The sequence below is a fragment of the Oncorhynchus tshawytscha genome, linkage group LG26, assembly GCF_018296145.1.
Source record: "Oncorhynchus tshawytscha isolate Ot180627B linkage group LG26, Otsh_v2.0, whole genome shotgun sequence".
Taxonomy (NCBI): Eukaryota; Metazoa; Chordata; class Actinopteri; order Salmoniformes; family Salmonidae; genus Oncorhynchus; species Oncorhynchus tshawytscha.
This window is the reverse complement of record NC_056454.1, coordinates 31,893,070-31,902,897: the sequence shown is the minus strand read 5'-3', so window position 1 is coordinate 31,902,897 and position 9,828 is coordinate 31,893,070.

The following is a 9,828-nucleotide window of genomic DNA, read 5'->3' as shown; positions in this document are numbered from 1 at the left end:
GAGTGGCCATCACAAAGCCCTGACCTCAATCCTGTAGAAAATGTGTGAGCAGAACTGAAAAAGCGTGTGAGAGAAAGGAGGCCTACAAACCTGACTCAGTTACACCAGTCCTGTCAGGAGGAATGGACTAAAATTCACCCAACTTATTGTGGGAAGCTTGTGGAAGGCTACCTGAAACGTTTGACCCAAGTTAAACAATTTAAAGGCAATGCTACCAAATGCTAATTGAGTGTATGTAAACTTCTGACCCACTGGGAATGTGATGAAAGAAATAAAAGCTGAAATAATTCATTCCCTCTAGTATTATTCTGACATTTCACATTCTTCAAATAAAGTGGTTATCCTAATTGACCTAAAACAGGGAATTTTTACTCGGATTAAATGTCAGGAATAGTGAACAACTGAGTTTAAATGTATTTGGCTAAGGTGTATGTAAACTTCCGACTTCAACGGTAGCTAATGCCATCAAGTTGTTGTTCTGTTAATATAACAATTTTCATGAATCCACCGTTTGCAGAATGCATACTGGCATTTGCGGGAAAAGGGAATCTGGACAATATGTGGACATGGTGGACACATTTAAATGCAGCTGTAGACACATGACGTGTTTGGAATTCCATTCCAGAACTCCATGATCAGAATACAAAAACTGCATTAACTGTCGAGTCTAGACACGGCCTCACAAGACTATGCATACACATTTAATACACCAGGGATCATCAACTAGATTTGAACGCAAGAATTCCAAACAGATGTGGTATTTGACTAAAACAATCATTTGTATACAATTACATATTTATTATGCAAGGGAATACTTGGGAACAGATATACACAATTCAAATCACTTGGAGCTGATTTGCTGTTGTTCTTACAGTCTATTATATACAACAATTTATATACAGTACGTGTATACCAGTCATAATTTGGACACACCTACTCATTCAAGGATTTGTCTTTATTTTTACTATGTTCTATATTGTAGAATAATAGTGAAGACATCAAAACTATGAAATAATACATATGGAATCATGTAGTAGCCAAAAAAGTGTTAAACAAATCAAAATATATTTTATATTTGAAATTCTTCAAAGTAGCCACCCTTTGCCTTGATGACAGCTTTGCACACTCTTGGCATTCTCTCAACCAACTTCATGAGGTAGTCACCTGGAATGTATTTCAATTAACAGGTGCCCCTTGATAAAAGTTATTTTGTGGATTTTCTATCCTTCTTAATGCGTTTGAGCCTATCAGTTGTGTTTTGACAACGCAAGGGTGGTATACAGAAGATAGCCCTATTTGGTAAAAGACCAAGTCCATATTATGGCAAGAAGAGCTCAAATAAGCAAAGAGAAATGACAGTCCATCATTACTTTAAGACATGAATGTCAGTCAATCTGGAACATTTCAAGAACTTTGAAAGTTTCTTAAAGTGCAGTCGCAAAAACCATCAAGCACTATGATGAAACTGGCTCTCATGAGGACCGCCACAGGAAAGGAAGCCTCAGAGTTATCCCAGGTGCAGAGGATAAGTTCATTAGATTTACCAGCCTCAGAAACTACAGCCCAAATAATTGCTTCACAGAGTTCACGTAACAGACACATCTCAACATCTACTGTTCAGAGGACACTGCATGAATCAGGCATTCATGGTCGAATTGCTGCAAAGAAACCACTACTGAAGGACACCAATAATAAGAAGAGACTTGCTTGGGCCAAGAAACATGGGCAATGGACATTAGACCAGTGGAAATCTGTCCTTTGGTCTGATGAGTCCAAATGTGAGATTTTTGGTTCAAACAGCCATGTCTTTGTGAGACACAGAGTAGGTGAACGGATGATCTCCGCATGTGTGGTTCCCACCGCGAAGCACGGGGGTGGCAGAATCATGTTGTGGGGGTGTTGTGTTGCAGGAGGGACTGGTGCACATCACAAAATAGATGGCACCATGAGTAAGGGAAAATTATGTGGATATATTGAAGCAACATCTCAAGATATCAGTCAGGAAGTTAAAGCTTTGTTTGCAAATGGGTCTTCCAACGGACAATAACCCCAAATATACTTCCAAAGTTGTGGCAAAATGGCTTAAGGACAACAAAGTCAAGGTATTGGAGTGGCCATCACAAAGCCAATCCTGTTTATCCTCAATCCTATAGAAAATGTGTGGGCAGAACATAAAAAGTGTGTGCGAGCAAGGAGGCCTACAAACCTGACTCAGTTACACCAGCTCTGTCAGGAGGAATGGGCTAATATTCACCCAACTTATTGTGGGAAGCTTGTGGAAGGCTACCCAAAACGTTGGACCCAAGTTAAACAATTTAAAGGCAATGCTACCGAATACTAATTGAGTGTATGTAAACTTCTGACCCACTGGGAATGTGATGAAAGAAATAAAAGCTGAAATAAATAATTATCTCAAATATTATTCTGACGTTTCACATTCTTAAAATTAAGTGGGATCCTAACTGACCTAAGACAGGGAATTTCTACTAGGATTAAATGTCAGGAATTGCGAAAAACTGAGTTTAAATGGATTTGGCTCAGGTGTATGCAAACTTCCGACTTCAACTGTGTGTGTATATATATATATATATATATATATATATATATATATATATATATATATATATATATATATATATATATATATATATATATATATATATATATGTATACATATATATATACATATATATATATGTATTTATATATATATATAAAACAATTAATACATGGGCTAAATTCGGCCAGTGGGCCACCTGTTGGGGAACCAGGATATACACACACATTCACATACATTACATATGGACACATATGTAACACACACACGCATACCGACAACAACACAAACACACATACACACACACTTTTACACTCATTATATGCTGCTGCTACTCTGTTCATTATTTTACTCTTATTATTCTCTATCCTGATGTCTAGTCACTTTACCCTGCCTTCATGTTAATATCTAGCTCAATTACTCCGGCACATTGATCTGATACCAGTACTCCCTGTATATAGCTTCATTGTAGGGATCACAAACCTTACCATAGTCAGAATGTTGTGGTAGCAAGGTGGGCCTCATGACATAGCTGCTGGACCATTCTGGATAACATTTTGCTCTATTATCAGAACTAACTTGAAACCTATTGTTATTCCTTCCTAATGGCCACATACATAATAAGCCCAAGTGTACCAATAGTTTGAAGTAACAATTGCAGTACCTATATGAATACATTTATCTTCTTAGAGATGTTAAACCCAAGATGCTCCTCTTCACTTTGTTTCACACTGAGGGGTTTCAGGTTCGCTGAAGTGTGATTTTAAGTTCAACTCTAGGTTGACAAGACAATGCTGGGGGTTGTTTTCTTGAGGTGTGAAACCTCACCTGGATTTTCCCCCATTTGATTTGAGAATCCCCAGTCCTAACCAAACAGAGGTACAGGAGTGAGTCAGAAGATGTAGGATACCCCCGCCTTTTAGGGGCCCTGCCCTACTTCTGTCCTAGAGCTAGGAAGTGGCTTCTACCTCAAAGATTCACAGAAACATCATGTGAATGCACTTCTTGGAACCTATCGTGCAGTCACTCAACCATAGGTGCACATGGACTCTCGCTCAAACACAAACACACAGCAGTTAATACTCAGGTGGGTGGGGGGGAACTATGCAACGACCAACTTTCTCTTATTGTCATCTCTCATTTGTTTGATTTTAGCCTTGCTGATCTCAAGGGAATAGGTCAATTTAAATGTGTGAAACCAGCAATAGATCAAATACGACTCAAATTAAGTTTGTATATGGGATCTCCCTAGTGGCACAGCGGTTTAAGGCACTGCATCGCTGTGCTAGAGGCTTCACTACAGATCTGGGTTTGATCCCAGGCTGTTATGCAGCCGGCTGCGACCGGGAGACCCATGAGGCGGCTCCCAATTGGCCCAGTATCGTCCGGGTTAGGGGAGGGTTTGGCCAGCTGGGATGTCCTTGTCCCATCACGCTCAAGCTACTTCTTGTGGCAGCCGGGCGCATGCACGCTGACCTCGGTCACCAGCTGTACAGTGTTTCCTCTGAAACATTGGTGCGACTGGCTTCCGGGTTAAGCAAGCAGTGTGTCAAGAAGCAGTGCGGCTTCTCCCGAGTCAGTACGGGAGTTGCAGCAATGGGAAAAGAGCGTAACTACCAATTGGATATCCCAATAATTGGGGAGAAAGGGGGTAAAAAGTATGAGGGGGAAAAAAAGGTTTGTATATGCATTTGCATTTACTGGCACTTTTGGCATTTACTTATTTTACAAAAATAATTTTCAAATTCTTTCAGGAACCATAAAATGGTATTGGCTGTGGACATTTTATTTGACAAGACATGGATTTATGTAACGGAGATGCAGGGAGTCAGGAAGCAGATGCAGTAGGTGAATTTAATAATAAAGAACATGGAGAGATGGAAAACAAGAGTAGCGTCTGGACAAGAAAACAGAACCAATACTGCCTGATGAGTGAGGCTACAGAGTGCTAGGCAAAGAGGGAGTAATCAAGTTAGTGATGAAGTCCAGGTGTGCATAATGATGGGATGCAGATGCGCGTAATGATGGTTGCCAGGTATGCGTAATGATGGATTGCCAGGACCGGTGTTTAGTAAACCAGCAATGTCGAGAGCCAGAGCGGGAGTAGGCGTGAATTTAACTCAATTTTCCCAAAACACCTTCTGCATGATTTCATTACCATCTCATCATAAAACCTTTAATTTTAGTTTAAAGCTGAAAAAAACAATGCTTTTTTAAACTATTTGTCTATAGGATTTGGTACTACAAAATTGAGAAATAATACATTTGCTTCCTTAATCCATAAATATAGGCCTATGCCGGCTCTATTTCTATCATTTTTTACCTTCTGATGGTCATGACCTGGAAATCGTTATTACCTACACAGTTTGTGGTGCCAATCCCAGTGTCTGTAATGACAAATTGAACAATTTTGGGATTTAACTGCCAGGCCATAAGATTTACTTGGTTAAATTCTGATGAATTATCATTTGTTATCATTTGAACTAAAAGTGGCAGTAATAAAGCCTCTCTTGAAAAAGCCAAAACCTTGACCCAGAAAATATAAAAAACTATCGGCCTATATCGAATTCTTCCATTCCACTCAAAAATTTTAGAGAAGGCTGTTGCTCAGCAACTCACTGCCTTCCTGAAGACAAACAATGTATATGAAATGCTTCAGTCTGGTTTTAGACCCCATCATAGCACTGAGACGGCACTTGTGAAGGTGGTAAATGACATTTTAATGGCATCGGACCGAGGCTCTGCATCTGTCCTCGTGCTCCTAGACCTTAGTGCTGCTTTTGATACCATCGATCACCACATTCTTTTGGAGAGATTGGAAACCCAAATTGGTCTACACGGACATGTTCTGGCCTGGTTTAGATCTTATCTGTCGGAAAGATATCAGTTTGTCTCTGTGAATGGTTTGTCCTCTGACAAATCAACTGTAAATGTCCTGGCAGAGTTGTGCAGACTCAGGACAACTGAGGTTTGGAGGAATACGCAGGTTTAAAGAGGAGTCCGTAATTTGCTTTCTAATAATCATAATCTTTTCCTCAAAGAAGTTCATGAATTTATCACTGCTAAAGTGAAAGTCATCCTCTCTTGGGGAATGCTGCTTTTTAGTTAGCTTTGCGACAGTATCAAAAAGGAATTTCGGATTGTTCTTATTTTCCTCAATTAAGTTAGAAAAATAGGATGATCGAGCAGCAGTAAGGGCTCTTCGGTACTGCACGGTACCGTCCTTCCAAGCTAGTCGGAAGACTTCCAGTTTGGTGTGGCGCCATTTCCGTTCCAATTTTCTGGAAGCTTGCTTCAGAGCTCGGGTATTTTCTGTGTACCAGGGAGCTAGTTTCTTATGAGAAATGTTTTTAGTTTTTAGGGGTGCAACTGCATCTAGGGTATTGCGCAAGGTTAAATTGAGATCCTCAGTTAGGTGGTTAACTGATTTTTGTCCTCTGGCGTCCTTGGGTAGACAGAGGGAGTCTGGAAGGGCATCAAGGAATCTTTGTGTTGTCTGTGAATTTATAGCACGACTTTTGATGTTCCTTGGTTGGGGTCTGAGCAGATTATTTGTTGCAATTGCAAACATAATAAAATGGTGGTCCAACAGTCCAGGATTATGAGGAAAAACATTAAGATCCACCACATTTATTCCATGGGACAAAACTAGGTCCAGAGTATGACTGTGACAGTGAGTGGGTCCAGAGACATGTTGGACAAAACCCACTGAGTCGATGATGGTCCGTTTTAGGACCACTATTGTTTTCACTATATATTTTACCTCTTGGGGATGTTATTCGAAAACATAATGTAAACTTTCACTGCTATGCGGATGACACACAGCTGTACATTTCAATGAAACATGGTGAAGCCCCAAAATTGCCCTCGCTAGAAGCATGTGTTTCAGACATAAGGAAGTGGATGGCTGCAAACTTTCTACTATTAAACTCGGACAAAACAGAGATGCTTGTTCTAGGTCCCAAGAAACAAAGAGATCTTCTGTTGAATCTGACAATTAATCTTAATGGTTGTACAGTCGTCTCAAATAAAACTGTGAAGGACCTCGGCGTTACTCTGGACCCTGATCTCTCTTTTGAAGAACATATCAAGACCATTTCGAGGACAGCTTTTTTCCATCTACGTAACATTACAAAAATCAGAAACTTTCTGTCCAAAAATGATGCAGAAAAATGAATCCATGCTTTTGTCACTTCTAGGTTAGACTACTGCAATGCTCTATTTTCCGGCTACCCGGATAAAGCACTAAATAAACTTCAGTTAGTGCTAAATACGGCTGCTAGAATCCTGACTAGAACAAAACAATTTGATCATATTACTCCAGTGCTAGCCTCTCTACACTGGCTTCCTGTCAAAGCAAGGGCTGATTTCAAGGTTTTACTGCTAACCTACAAAGCATTACATGGGCTTGCTCCTACCTATCTCTCTGATTTGGTCCTGCCGTACATACCTACACGTACGCTACGGTCACAAGACGCAGGCCTCCTAATTGTCCCTAGAATTTCTAAGCAAACAGCTGGAGGCAGGGCTTTCTCCTATAGAGCTCCATTTTTATGGAACGGTCTGCCTACCCATGTCAGAGACGCAAACTCGGTCTCAACCTTTAAGTCTTTACTGAAGACTCATCTCTTCAGTGGGTCATATGATTGAGTGTAGTCTGGCCCGGGAGTGGGAAGGTGAACGGAAAGGCTCTGGAGCAATGAACCGCCCTTGCTGTCTCTGCCTGGCCGGTTCCTCTCTTTCCACTGGGATTCTCTGCCTCTAACCCTATTACAGGGGCTGAGTCACTGGCTTACTGGGGCTCTCTCATGCCGTCCCTGGAGGGGGTGCGTCACCTGAGTGGGTTGATTCACTGTTGTGGTCATCCTGTCTGGGTTGGCGCCCCCCCTTGGGTTGTGCCGTGGCGGAGATCTTTGTGGGCTATACTCAGCCTTGTCTCAGGATGGTAAGTTGGTGGTTGAAGATATCCCTCTAGTGGTGTGGGGGCTGTGCTTTGGCAAAGTGGGTGGGGTTATATCCTTCCTGTTTGGCCCTGTCCGGGGTGTCCTCGGATGGGGCCACAGTGTCTCCTGACCCCTCCTGTCTCAGCCTCCAGTATTTATGCTGCAGTAGTTTATGTGTCGGGGGGCTGGGGTCAGTTTGTTATATCTGGAGTACTTCTCCTGTCCTATTCGGTGTCCTGTGTGAATCTAAGTGTGCGTTCTCTAATTCTCTCCTTCTCTCTTTCTTTCTCTCTCTCGGAGGACCTGAGCCCTAGGACCATGCCCCAGGACTACCTGACATGATGACTCCTTGCTGTCCCCAGTCCACCTGGCCATGCTGCTGTTCCAGTTTCAACTGACCTGAGCCCTAGGACCATGCCCCAGGACTACCTGACATGATGACTCCTTGCTGTCCCCAGTCCACCTGGCCATGCTGCTGCTCCAGTTTCAACTTCCACCTGACTGTGCTGCTGCTCCAGTTTCAACTGTTCTGCCTTATTATTATTCGACCATGCTGGTCATTTATGAACATTTGAACATCTTGGCCATGTTCTGTTATAATCTCCACCCGGCACAGCCAGAAGAGGACTGGCCACCCCACATAGCCTGGTTCCTCTCTAGGTTTCTTCCTAGGTTTTGGCCTTTCTAGGGAGTTTTTCCTAGCCACCGTGCTTCTACACCTGCATTGCTTGCTGTTTGGGGTTTTAGGCTGGGTTTCTGTACAGCACTTTGAGATATCAGTTGATGTACGAAGGGCTATATAAATAAATTTGATTTGATTAGATTTGAACTAATTCCAACCACAACATAATGAAACATAATCTTTTAAATATAAGCAAATCTAGATGAGTTATAGCCATTGCTGTAATGGCGCAGAATATAATCTTATCTTGACATATTCAAAGTGACTTTTCTTGAAGGTGGTGGTAAATCCAGTAGAACGGGTGCTGAAGCGCGTAGTGTGTAAAATAATCTGTCTTTCATTGCAACACTCACTACAGAGTTCCAAACTTCCACTGGAAGCAAAGTTAGCACAATAAATGTTCGTCAGAAGCTTCATGAAATGGGTTTCCATGGCTGAGCAGCTGCACAAAAGACTAAGATCACCATGCGCAATGTCAAGAGTCGGCTGGAGTGGTGTAAAGTTCCCCACCATTGAACTCTGGAGCAGTGAAACGTGTTCTCTGGAGTGATGAATCACGCTTCCCCATCTGGCAGTCCAACAGACGAATGCTACCTGCCCCAATGCATAGTGCCAGCTGTAAAGTTTGGTGGAGGAGGAATAGTGGTCTGGGACTGTTTTTCATGATTCGGGTAGGCCCCTTAGTTCCACTGAAGAGAAATCTTAATGCTACAGCATACAATGGCATTCTAGAAATGTCTGTGCTTTCAACTTTCATCATGACAATGCCCCCATGCACAAAGCGAGGTCCATACAGAAATGTTTTTTTGAGATCGGTGTGGAAGAACTTGATTGGCCTGCACAGAGCCCTGACCTCAACCCCGTCGAACACCTTTAGGATGAATTGGAACGCTGACTGCGAGCCAGGCCTAATCGCCCAACATCAGCACCAGACCTCACTAATGCTCTTTTGGCTGAATGGAATCAAGTCCCTGCAGCAATGTTCCAACAAAGCCTTCCCAGTTCCAACAAAGCCTGCCCAGAAACATATAGGCTGTTATAGCAGCAAAAGGGGGAACAACTCCTCATTAATGCCCATGATTTTGGAATTTGATGTTCGATGAGCAGGTGTCCACATACGTTTGGTCATGTAGTGTATGTGTGTGAAACATTGTTGCATTTAAACTAAAAATTTCCAGTTACTTTGTGTGCTAAATGTGAAATGTTTTTTGCAATGGGAAGTAATAGTTGTACATTTAGATTGGCCTAATGGTTGTACACTTAACCTAATGGTTGTGTTTTTGTATTGTTATGATTGGGACCTACTGGCTTATTATGTTCGAGTGAATTGACTGCTGTCTTTCCATCGGCCCTATTCAGTGGTGCAGTGGTGCCTGGAGAAGTGGGTCCTGTGAAGGAAAGGCGCCCTGTTTGAAAAAATCACATGTTTTCCTATATATTTTTCAGATTTTCACTCTCAAAATCACGCTTTAAAAAAATAAAAAGTCCATAACAATGCTTTAACCACATCAGGACACCATTATTGAGGTCTGGGGAAAAATCTAAAATATTTTTGTGCGGGTGTAGTTTCCCTTTAATTCATTTCAGAAAAACAAATGACCTCCCCATTGACAAAACTCAGCATTATATCATTCTGTCAGGTAGAC